This window comes from Heterocephalus glaber, unplaced genomic scaffold (assembly GCF_053883595.1).
Source record: "Heterocephalus glaber isolate CG9 unplaced genomic scaffold, H.glaber_assembly_v1.0 deba00000281, whole genome shotgun sequence".
Taxonomy (NCBI): domain Eukaryota; kingdom Metazoa; phylum Chordata; class Mammalia; order Rodentia; family Bathyergidae; genus Heterocephalus; species Heterocephalus glaber.
Genome location: NW_028258139.1, coordinates 33,942,829 through 33,955,761, shown reverse-complemented (window position 1 = coordinate 33,955,761; position 12,933 = coordinate 33,942,829). Strand labels below are relative to the sequence as shown.

The following is a 12,933-nucleotide window of genomic DNA, read 5'->3' as shown; positions in this document are numbered from 1 at the left end:
ACAGATCCAGCAGAAATCCAGAGGATCATCAATACTTACTTCAAGAAGCTGTACTCTAATAAAATGGAAAACACCAAAGAAATGGACAGATTCCTAGATACATATGAGTTAATGAAGTAGAACAAAGAAAATACAAAAAGTCTAAACACCCCAATTACAATGAGTGAAGTTGAAAACATAATTCAAAATTTACCAACAAAGAAAAGCCCAGGACTTGATGGCTTCCCTCCTGAATTCTATAAGACATTTAGAGAAGAACTATCACCATTACTCTTTAAACTCATGAAGGAAATTGAAAAGGAAGCAATACTTCCAAATTCATTCCTGGAAGCAAGTGTTACTTTCATTCCAAAACCAGGGAAGGACCCAAGAAAAAAAGAGAACTACAGGCCAATCTCCCTAATGAACATAGATGCAAAAGTCTTCAACAAGATACTGGCAAACAGAATACAGAGGGTCATCAAGAAGATCATACACCCTGACCAAGTTGGATTTATCCCAGGGAAGCAGGGATGGTTCAACATGTGCAATTCAATCAACGTAATACACTATATCAATGGAGCCAAGGATAAGAACCATATGATCATCTCAATAGATGCAGAAAAATCATTTGACAAAATCCAACATGCATTTATGATGAAAACCCTACAAAAAATTGGAATACACGGTTTTTACCTCAAACTGATAAAAGCCATCTATGAAAAACCAACAGCCAATGTCATACTAAATGGTCAAAACCTGAAATCCTTCACACTAAAATCAGGAAAAATACAAGGAAGTCTACTATCACCACTCCTGCTCAGTATAGTTTTGGAAACATTAGCCATGGCAATTAGTCAAGAGAAAGAAATTTAAAGGAATAAAGATAGGAAATGAAGAAGTCAAATTGTCATTATTTGCAGATGACATGATACTCTATAGAAGACCCCAAGAACTCCACCAAAAGTCTTCTAGACTTAATAACCAAATTCAGTCAAGTAGCTGGATACAAGGTCAACACACAAAAATCAATAGCTTTCCTCTACATGAATAACAGAAACAGGGCAAAAAATTCCTTTAGAAATAGCATCCAAAAAGCTGAAATACTTAGGAATCAACCCTACAAAAGAAATCAAAGACCTCCTCTCTGAAAACTATAGCACTCTGAAAAGAGAGATTGAAGATGATATCAGAAAATGTAAAGACATCACTTGCTCCTGGGTAGGAAGGATCAACATAATGAAAATGGCCATACATCCAAAACTGCTATATAGATTTACTGCAATCCCAATTGAATTCCCAGCAGCATACTTTACGGACCTTGAGAAAAAAATCCAAAAATTCATTTGGAAAAAGAAGAGATGCAGAATAGCAAAAGCAATTCTGGGTAACAGAGACATGGCAGGGGGTATCACAAATCCCAACTTGAAACTGTACTACAAAGCTACTGTGATAAAAACAGCATGGTGTGACAAACTGAAAGTGTAAATAAGGACTAAAATGTATAATAGGTAATGTGAAATGGAAGAAAAGTGGAAAAAGGGAAGGAAGTTGGAGGAGTAGGGGAAAGGAAAGAAGGGAATGGAATTAATATGAGAAAAGGGAAAAATAGGAACAAAATCTTTGTAAATAGGGAGGAATGGAGGGGTTGAAGGGAGGGCTGGGCAAGGGTGAAAAATAAGAACCAAGAGGGATTATGTAAAGGTGCAAATTTCCAATGATGAATGGCATATTGTATACCTAAAATGTACCAATGATTAGAATGAATAATCGATAATGTAAAATAGGAAGAAAAGGTCCAAAGGGGTAGGGGTAGTGGGAGGGGCAGGGGAAAGAAAAGAAGGGAAAGGAAAAAATGATGAGAAATGGAAAAAATGGAAATAAAATCTTTGTATATAGGGAAGGGTGGAGGGGTGAAGGGAGGGCTAGGAATGGGGAAAAAATAAGAACCAAGATACATCATGTAAAGGTACAATTCCCAATGAGAAATGTAATCCTGTTGTACACCTACAATGTACCAAGAATTTAAGAAAAGAACTTCCAACCTAAAAAAAACAAAAAAACAAAAAAAAACCACCAGCATGGTACTGGCAAAGAAACAGACCTGAGGACCAGTGAAACAGATTAGAAGGTGCAGAAATAACTCCAGACACACTCAGCCACCTCATCTTTGACAAGGTTCCAAACAACCTCACTGAAGGATAGAGATAGTCTCTTTTAAAAATGGTGCTGGAAAAATTGGGTTTCAACTTGCCAAAGACTAAAACTAGACTTGTATGTCTCACTATGGACCAAACTAAAATCCAAAAGGATTAAAGATCTAAATATTAAAACAGAAATACTAAACCAGCTGGAAGAGAGTTTAGGAAGAACTCTTGAAAACATTGGTGTAGGGAAAGATTTTATGAACAAAACCTCAGTTGTCAGTGAACTAGCACAATCAACAAGTGGGATCTCTTCTTACTAAAAAGCTTCTGCACAGCAAGAGAAACCACCAGCAGTGTGAAGACAACCCACAATGTGGGAAAAAATTTTTACCAGCTGTTCCTCAGACAAAAATCTACTATCAAAAATCTACAAAGAACTTCAAAAAATCAGACCTCCCAAATTTAAAGACCCAATCTGAAAATGGGCATCTGAAATGAACAGACATTTCTCAGGCAAAGAAGTAGAAATGGCAAATAAACATATGAAAATATGTTCAAAATCACTTGTCATTTGAGAGATGCAAATGAAAACAATGCTGAGATTCCACCTCACCCCAGAAAGAATGGCTGCTATCAAGAAATCAACCAATAACAAATGTTGGTGGGGCTGTGGGAAAAGAAGAACCCTGCTCCACTGCTGGTGGGAGTGTAGACTGGTGCAACCACTGTGGTCATCAGTGTGGAGATACCTCAAAGAACTAGGACTGGAAGACCCATTTGACCCAGCTATTCCCCTTTTGGGTATCTTCCCCAAAGAATTAAAAGATTCATACCACAGTGTAGGGGGCCCTGCCCCCCCCCGCTGGAAATCTTGAGTGCCTTTTACGGACATATCCGGGCCTGCTACAAATCTACCCGGCAACAAGGAAGTAGCCCCAGTACCCTCCTCTTGCTCCTCCCCTCTAGCCCTACGGTATATATGTTGTAACAGCTTCTGCAATAAACGAGACTTGATCAGAAACCTGTCTTGTCTCCATCTCTCGTGTCCCCTGTCCCCTCTCATCCTCGCTCCCCCTCTAGGGTCTCCGTTGACTTACCCGCGGGCCGGGACAAGTGGCGCCCAACGTGGGGCCAGAGAACGGGGGATCCAGTGAAGGACGCTGCTCAGGGGCCCTAAGATTAAGATTGAGGAACAAAGAGCATACTCGACATAGAAGAGGCTTGCGATTGACGTGGACCTGCCGTCTTTTTGCACCTCGGTAAGTTGAGCAGCGATTATGGGACAGGGCATTAGTCAGCACGAACTGTTTGTGCAAGGTCTCAAGAAGACATTACAGGCACGAGGGGTAAAGGTTACAGTCAAACAATTGCTGAAATTTTTTGATTTTATTAAACATCTCTGTCCCTGGTTCCCTGCTGAGGGAACCATTGACGAAGAGAGATGGAAAAAGGTGGGGGAGGCTCTCCAGGATTATTATGCCACTTGCGGACCCGGGAAGGTCCCGATTGCGGCGTTCTCATATTGGAATTTGATTAATGATATTATTTCCCAAAAAGCAAGGGATCCACTGGTAGCTCAGGCTATACAGGTTGGGGAGGTAGCCCTCCGTAGTGGTGAGGAGCTGACACCCGCTGGTGACACTGACGCAGTTCCCCGGGACGCCAATATGGCGCCGGGACCCAGGCCAGTTAAGGCCACGCCTTCCTCGCCAGACGAGGAAGAGGACTTGATGTCCTTTGACAGTGATGATGATCCCGCCCCCGACGGACATAACGTTCCCTCGGACCAATCCCAAACGGCCGCGATCCCTGCCAAGCCCTATAAGGCAAAGCCTTGCCGGACCCCCGCTTCCTCTTCCTCCATCACTGCCTCTAAGGCAACCCCACCCTCGCGGGAGGTTCCGCCCCTATATCCCTCCCTTCAAGCCTATCGCTGCTTGCCTCCGCCACCAGATCCACCCCAAAAGGACTCCGGAACTGACGAGTCTGCGGGGGAAGCATTGCGGGGCGGCTCTGGGTGCCCCCCTCCTTATATCCGTCCAGGCCCCAGCACTCCCGCTTTGGCCTATCCTGTTGTTGATCCCCAAAAGGAACTCCGGGACAAAATAGACTTTCTAAAAGAACAGATAAGGTTAGAAAAGGAACATCAAGAACTTATTACCCAGCTTGAGGGCTTAAGAACAGGCAAGGCTCATGGAAATGTCCCTAGAGAGGACACCCATAAGCCACAACCCCCCATTAGAGGGGCGACCCCCAGGGTGCCGTCCGGGTCAAGGGTACCCCTAGAACTTGAGCCCGTGGAAGCCTTCCCTGTCACTGAGACTGTTGACGCACAGGGTCAGGCATGGAGACACCATGGCGGCTTTGATTTTAAGGTTATTAAAGAGCTTAAAACGGCTGCGGCTCAGTACGGGGCCACTGCACCTTACACCATGGCTATTCTAGAATCGGTGGCAGAAAATTGGCTCACCCCAATTGATTGGCAGACTCTGGCCCGTGCCACCCTTGCAGGAGGTGACTACTTATTATGGAAATCTGAGTATGTTGAGAATTGTCGAGAGACCGCTAGACGCAATGCTCAGGCGGGGAATGGTTGGGTGCTTGACATGCTTCTTGGGGAGGGGGCCTACGCCGCTAACGACCAGCAAATGCAATTTGACGTGGGGTTGTATGCCCAGATTCAGACCGCAGCCACTAGGGCCTGGAGGAAACTCCCTTCCAAAGGAGACGTGAGTGCCTCCCTCACTAATATCCGGCAGGGGCCGGACGAGCCGTTTGCGGACTTTGTCCACCGCCTTCTCACGGCGGCAGGCCGGATTTTTGGGAGCGCGGAGACAGGGACAGATTTTGTTAAACAGCTTGCTTTTGAGAACGCCAATGCCGCCTGTCAGGCCGCTATCCGCCCCTATAAAAAGAAAACTGACCTTTCCGGCTACATTCGCCTTTGTTCTGAGATTGGGGCCGCCTACCAACAGGGCCTTGCCATGGCGGCCGCCATGCAAGGCTTCACAGTCAAACAATTCTTACAACGCCACATCGGCAATAAATGCTTCCGGTGTGGGGCCATCGGCCATTTTGCTAGAGAATGCCCGACCGCTAAAATGCAGGGCCCCGACGCTCCGCCCCCAGGGCCCTGCCCCCGATGCAATCGGGGGAGGCATTGGGCGAGTGAGTGCCGATCCAAGACTGATGCCCAGGGTCGACCCCTCCCCCCTCTCCAGGGTTTGAATTCGGGAAACGGGAAAGGGGGCCAGCCCCGGGCCCCCAATTCCAAACAAATTTACGGGGCGCTCAATTTTGCTCCAATAAACAGCAATCCATTTCGGACCTCGTCAGAGCCACAAAAGGAAGTGCCGGATTGGACCTCAGTGCCACCACCCACACAGTATTAACCCCAGAAATGGGAGTTCAGGCCCTTGCTACGGGAGTCTTTGGACCCTTACCTAAGGAGACCTTTGGCCTCGTAATAGGCCGAAGCAGCAGTACCATGAATGGACTGCTGGTTTACCCAGGAGTGATTGATAGTGACTACTCTGGGGAAATTAAAGTTATGGTTTCTTCCCCCAAAGTTATTAATACCATTCAATCAGACCAAAGGTTTGCCCAATTGTTACTCCTTCCCCTTCTCTCCACCTCTAATAAGGCTCTTAAAAACGCCCGAGGCAGCCAGGGTTTCGGCTCATCTGATGTCTACTGGTCGGAGGTACTTTCAGCACAAAAGCCTCTCATGACCTTGTGGTTAGATGGGAGACAGTTTTCTGGGTTGGTCGACACTGGTGCCGATGTAACTATCATAAAGGGAGAGGATTGACCTCAGGCGTGGCCATTGAAGGACACCCTCACCCATCTCAAGGGTATAGGGCAGAGTCAAAATCCTAAACAAAGTGCCAAAGATCTGACCTGGAGGGACCAAGATGGTAATCAGGGCACCATTCAACCTTATATCATCTCAGGGTTACCCATTAATTTATGGGGGAGAGACCTATTATCACAAATGGGGATAATTATTTCCAGCCCCAATGAAATTGTCACTATGCAGATGTTTAAAAATGGGTACATTCCAGGAACAGGGCTGGGAAAACACCCTACTAGCCTTACTCACCCCATTGAGCCTGTCCCTCGGCCCCCTCGAGCAGGGTTGGGCCATTTTCCATAGGGGTCGCTGACACTCCTGCGGTCCATGCTGAAAAGATCACCTGGCTCTCGGATGATCCAGTGTGGGTCGATCAGTGGCCCCTCTCCAAGGAGAAGTTGTTAGCAGCTCAACAGCTGGTGCAGGAGCAGCTTCATGCTGGCCATATCATTCCTAGCCACTCCCCTTGGAATACTCCCATTTTTGTCATTAAAAAACGGTCGGGAAAATGGAGGCTCTTGCAAGATCTCAGAGCAGTTAATAAAACTATGGTACTCATGGGAGCTTTACAACCCGGTCTTCCCTCACCGGTAGCCATCCCCCTTGGATATTATAAGGTTATTATTGATTTAAAGGATTGTTTTTTCACCATTCCCTTACATCCTGCAGATCAAAAACGCTTCGCTTTTAGCCTCCCGGCGACCAATTTCTGCGCCCCAATGCAGCGCTTTCAATGGCTAGTGCTACCCCAAGGCATGGCCAATAGTCCCACCCTGTGCCAGTCATTTGTAGCCACAGCACTTCAATCCACCCGAGACAATTGGCCTCAAATGTATATTATCCATTACATGGATGATATTCTCGTGGCGGGACAATTGGGAAGTGAGGTTTTGGCTTGTTATGCTGACCTTCGGCGGGCCCTTGAATCTTGTGGCCTCCAGATTGCCCCTGATAAGGTTCAACTAAAAGACCCTTACAGTTACCTCGGATTTCAGATGAAGGGACGTCATATTTCCTCCCAGAAGCTCACCTTGCGGCTGGACGGTCTTAAAACTCTGAATGACTTCCAAAAACTGCTCGGAGATATTAATTGGCTTATGCCCTATTTAAAGCTCACTAAACATGACCTGAAGCCTCTCTATGATACCCTGCAAGGTGATAGCCACCCCACTTCGCCTCGGGAGCTCACTGCTGAGGGGCGCAAAGCCATTAGCACGGTAGAACAAGCCATTCAAAATCAGACAATTACCTTTGTAGATTATAACTCTCCTTTACAATATATCGTTTGCAGAACCTCTCTCTCCCCCACCGCTGTCTTTTGGCAAACCGCTCCCCTTTTATGGGTTCATCTCCCAGTTTCCCCTAAGCGGGCCTTTTACCCTTATTATGTTGCAGTTGCAGACCTGATTGTTCTAGGTAGAGACCATGGAAAGATGTACTTTGGAAAGGAACCTGATGTCATTATCCAACCCTACCTTAAAGATCAAATCGATTGGCTTATGCAGACTACCGATTCCTGGCCAATTGCTCTCGCTTCTTATTCAGGATTATTGGACAATCACTATCCTCCCAACAAACTCATTGACTTTGCTAACAGACATGACTTCATTTTCCCGAAGGTCACTTCTTGTTCTCCTCTGCCAGAAGCCCTATCCGTTTTTACAGATGGTTCTTCCACTGGGATGGCTGCCTATGTGTGGGACGATAACATTGCCCAGTTCCAAACCGCCCACTCTTCGGCCCAATTAACCGAGCTGCAGGCAGTTATAGCGGTCTTTTCTACATTCCCTGCCCGAGCTTTTAATCTTTTTACTGACAGTGCTTATATTGCTCAATCTGTCCCCTTATTGGAAACATGTGGATTGATCAAACTTGCTTCTCAGACTGGTGGTCTCTTCCTCCAATTACAAGATTTAATCAGAAAGAGATCCGAATCCTTTTTCATTGGACACCTTCGTGCCCACTCTAACTTACCTGGCCCACTCACACAGGGCAACCGCTTAGCAGACCTAGCTACAAGACCTCAAGTTTTGGCCTGTTCAATAAATACTGATGCCCCCATTCCAATTGACCAGGCACAAAAGGCACACCAACTGCATCATCTTAATGCTCACACGCTTCGCCTTATGTATAAGCTTACTAGAGAACAAGCTAGACAAATTGTTAAGGCCTGCCCTACGTGCACTCTACACCTTCCTACACCTCATCTGGGAGTTAATCCTCGTGGCTTGATTCCAAATGCCCTCTGGCAAATGGACATCACGCATTACCCTGAATTTGGACATCTTAAATATATACATGTCAACATTGATACCTATAGTGGATTCATATTTGCCACCCTGCAGTCCGGGGAAGCTACTAAACATGTCATCGCTCATCTCCTCATTGCCTTCTCAGTACTTGGATGTCCACAACAAATTAAAACAGACAATGGTCCCGGCTATACCAGCTCTGGCTTCTCCAACTTTTGCAAACAATTTGAAATAACACATATAACGGGAATCCCATATAATCCTCAAGGACAAGGCATTATAGAAAGGGCTAATCTCACACTCAAAATTACTTTAGACAAAATAAAAAAGGGGGAATGGTACCCTACCAAGGGGTCTCCTAGAAACCTGATATCACATGCACTATTTATTCTTAACTTCTTAAATTTGGATGCCAAAGGTTCATCTGCAGCCAATCATTTCTGGCAACCAGAGAAGCAACGACAATTTGCCTCGGTGATGTGGAAAGACCCCCTGGACCACTCATGGCATGGGCCCGATCCTGTACTTATCTGGGGCCGAGGATCGGTGTGTATTTACTCCAAGGAAATGAAGTCAGCCAGATGGCTCCCAGAACGCCTAGTAAAACAAGTTGATGGGCGTGCTGATGATGCCGATGACCTGACGTTGTCCAATCCTGATCAGTTAACAATGGCGCCCACAATTTCAATTTAAAATGAGCAAGGATATAATTCAGCTTATCTAGTAATGTTTGGGTGCACCCTGATGTTCTACACCGTCTTACATGTTTGTCTAGTGTTTGTTGTTTGTGGTCATGTAATTGAGCTCAAAATGTTCTTTTCTCTTCAAGGGATATTCACCCATTGTTACATTGATGATGTTATTTTGTTAAAGATATGCTTTTCTCTTGGATCAAGGTATCACTGGAATTTATTAGATTAAAGTGATTTTTAGATGGGAACTCCCTTTGATGAATATAGAAGTGGCCACCCAGAAAATATTGTTCTGGTCTTAATTCCTCAAAGGGACTCCTTAGTGAAATTTATATCATGTGATCTTAGGGAACATCGTCATCATTTAAAGTTTGGACCTCCGGCGCACAATGAAGAGGGAACTCATGAAGGACATCTGGCTGAATGAACGATCCGAAAACAAGAATAGGATGAGCTGGAAATGCCTAGTTCCCCTGATGTTGCTGACCAGGGTATGGGTGGTGTCGCCTTCAGAAGGGTTAGACCACATGAAAAATATATGGATTCAGTTGGCAGGCTCACTCAACTTGTCTGAGTTTTGTCTAAGTGCTGATGTAAACTTTCATTATATGTTGGGAAGTTGCCTCGTTCCTGTATGTACCCCATTGGAATCATTGCGGCCTTATACTCTGTTTAAAGATATCCCAGGAAAAAATCTCACATATGCAGATAGTTACAATTGGGGATCTGCTACTTGTCACAGGCCCAAGAATGCTGTCAAATTATATTCACCTAAGGTAATTATGTCTAATAAGACCGAATGTGCTGTATACAGAAATTGTACAACTAAATGCCTGCAAGTTAAACGTTTGGAAAACATGTCCTGCCGTGTTGAACAAGAAATTATGTATAGTAATTGCCATGTCTCTTTGCCAATGGGTTGGTTTTACACTTGTGAAAGGGAAACTTTTAATTACATTCCGGCCAACTTGAGTGACACTCGTTGTTGCTTGAGTCGGTTGGCTGTGATATTACCAGACAGAACTGATTTGATTGTACCTAATCGAATTAGACGGTGGTCGCCGTATACCGCCCCGGGATGTAATGATGATGTGGGTCTATTGACTGATGCAGAAGTGTTAGTCATGATAGGGTCTTTTGTTGCTCTGCCGTCCATCGGGGTGCACGCGGAAGCGGCAGTACGAAGATTAGCCTGTAAAGTGGTAAAAGGATTGAATGCCACCTCCACCGCCCTGGCGTTGATTAATCAAGAATTACAGGAACAAAGACAAGCTATTTTGGATAATCGAGCAGCAATAGATTATTTGTTGCTTTTTCATCACCAGGGCTGTGAAAAAATAAAAAATATGTGTTGTTTTAATTTGACTGACAATGGAGAAAAAATCGATGATACAATAAAACAATTGAAAGACCTGGCTAATAAGGTGCACAATGAGGATGGCGGAGACCTATTTAAATGGTTGACCTCATGGCTACCCAACCTACGATGGGTAAAACAATTGTTTCTTGCCATTGCAATTGTATGTGTTTGTCTGTTATTGTCATGCTGCTGCATACAATGGATACCAATGCTTATACGTAGAAATCGCTTTGATTTTTAGATAAAAGGTTCAGGCTGATATGATTTAAAAGCCTTGTATTCCCCTTTGTATTTTAACCTATGTTAATCTTAGTAACTAAAATGTCCTCGGATAGTTCTGATTTTGTAAGGTTGTGATTTCCCCTGGAGCTATAGTGGAGACAAAGATGTACGTCAAAATCAGCGGTAAATTACTGTCGGGATGTTGGCTGGACATACGCTACATGGGCCGATTCCATCTCTGCCACGGCGTAAAATTCTCGCCCCACCTGGTGAGCGGGCTGGCAAGCCAATGACGGGCAACTGAGCAAGCGTGCCATGCAATGAGAGAGCCCTCGTGTGCCGCCTAAGACAGGTGCCAGAGCCTTGATTCTCTGGTTAACCGATGACGGGTAAGGTGCACGGTGCAGACACGTATGTTGCTCTGACCCAAGACAGGCTCAGCCCCCGCAGGCTTGATTCTCCTGACGCTTTTCTAAAAAATAATTTTAAAAGGGAGGACCTGTAGGGGGCCCTGCCCCCCCCCGCTGGAAATCTTGAGTGCCTTTTACGGACATATCCGGGCCTGCTACAAATCTACCCGGCAACAAGGAAGTAGCCCCAGTACCCTCCTCTTGCTCCTCCCCTCTAGCCCTACGGTATATATGTTGTAACAGCTTCTGCAATAAACGAGACTTGATCAGAAACCTGTCTTGTCTCCATCTCTCGTGTCCCCTGTCCCCTCTCATCCTCGCTCCCCCTCTAGGGTCTCCGTTGACTTACCCGCGGGCCGGGACACCACAGTGATATATGTGCAGCCATGTTCACAGAAGCACAGTTTGTAATAGCTAAAACTTGAAATCAGCCAAAATGCCCATCAACTGATGACTGGATAAAGAAAATGTTTTTTTACAAAATGGAATACTACTCAGCCATAAAAAATGAGAAATTAGCAACATTTGTAGCTAAATGGATGTACATTGAGGTAAACTCTTAAGTGAAATAAATAGGACCCACATGGTGTAAATACTGAATAGTTTCTCTAGTGTGAGAAAATGAAAGTGTAAATAAGGACTAAATGGTATAATAGATAATATGAAATAAGAAAAGGGGCAAAGAGAAAGGGGAAGTGGGAGAGGTATGGGAAAGGAAAGAAGAGAATGGCATTAATATGAGAAAATGAAAAATGGAAACAAAGTCTTTGTAAATAGGGAGGGATAGAGGGGTTGAAAGGGGGGCAAGGGAAGGGGGAAAGAAAAAGAACCAAGAGAGATTATGTAAAGGTGCAAATTTCCAATGATGAATGTCATTATATTTTATACCTAAAATATACCAATAAAATAAAATATTTTTTAAAATCACTAGCCTTCCTCTACACAAATAACAAAATCACTGAGAGAGAAATAAGAGAAGCAACCCATTTTACAATAGCATCCAAAAAAATTAAATACCTAGGAATCAATCTAATGAAGGAAGTAAAGATCTTTACATTGAAAGCTACAGTACTGTCAAAAAGAAATTTGAAGAGGAGATCTGAAAATGGAAAGATATCCCTTGTTCCTGGATAGAACAAGAACTATATTGAATGAACCAATAAAGTGAAAATTACCATACTTCCAAAATTGTTATACAGATTTAACGCAATCTCAATTAAAATTCCAACAGCCTATTTCACAGAATTAAAAATTATCCTAAAATTCATTCAGAACCAGAAGAGACCTAAAAGAGCAAAATCAATTCTGGACAACAAGGGCAAAGTAGGAGGTATCACAATCCCTGGCCTGAAATTATACTACAAAGCTACTGTGATTAAAAACAGCATTGTTGATTAGAATGAATAATTGATAATGTAAAATAGGAAGAAAAGGTCCAAAGGGGTAAGGGTAGTGGGAGAGGCAGGGGAAAGGAAAGAAGGGAAAAGAAAAATGATGAGAAATGGAAAAAATGGAAATGAAGTCTTTGTAAATAGGGAAGGGTGGAGAGCATGAAGGGAGGGCTAGGAATGGGGAAAAAATAAGAACCAAGATGCACTATGTAAAGGTACAATTCCCAATGAGAAATGTAATTGTGTTGTATACCTACAATGTACCAATAAAAGAATTTAATACAAAAAAAAAAAAACCGCATTGTACTGGCAAAGAACAAACCTGAAGATCAATGGAACAGACTAGAAGATGCAGAAACAACTCCAGACATACTCAGCCACCTAATCTTTGACAAAGGAACCAAACACCTTCATTGGAAGAAAGATAGCCTCTTTAATAAATGGTGCTGGGAAAACTGGCTTTCCACATGCCGAAAATTGAAACTAGACCCATATCTTTCACCATGCAATAACTTAAAATCAAAATTGATCAAATATCTAAATATTAAAATGGAAACACTAAATCTATTGGAAGAGAGAATAGCTCGAATGCTTGAGGACATAGCAGTAGGCAAAGACTTCATGAAC

The 12,933-nt window shown here is 44.0% G+C and overlaps 1 long non-coding RNA gene across 1 annotated transcript; it reads left to right on the top strand.

Annotated features, from left to right (window-relative positions):
• Nucleotides 1-2,963: 2,963 nt before the first annotated feature.
• LOC147830274 (uncharacterized) lies at nt 2,964-11,282 on the top strand. The gene is made up of 2 exons (XR_015441725.1): nt 2,964-3,385; nt 9,272-11,282. It is a non-coding gene; the product is annotated as an uncharacterized LOC147830274 (long non-coding RNA).
• Nucleotides 11,283-12,933: the final 1,651 nt, after the last annotated feature.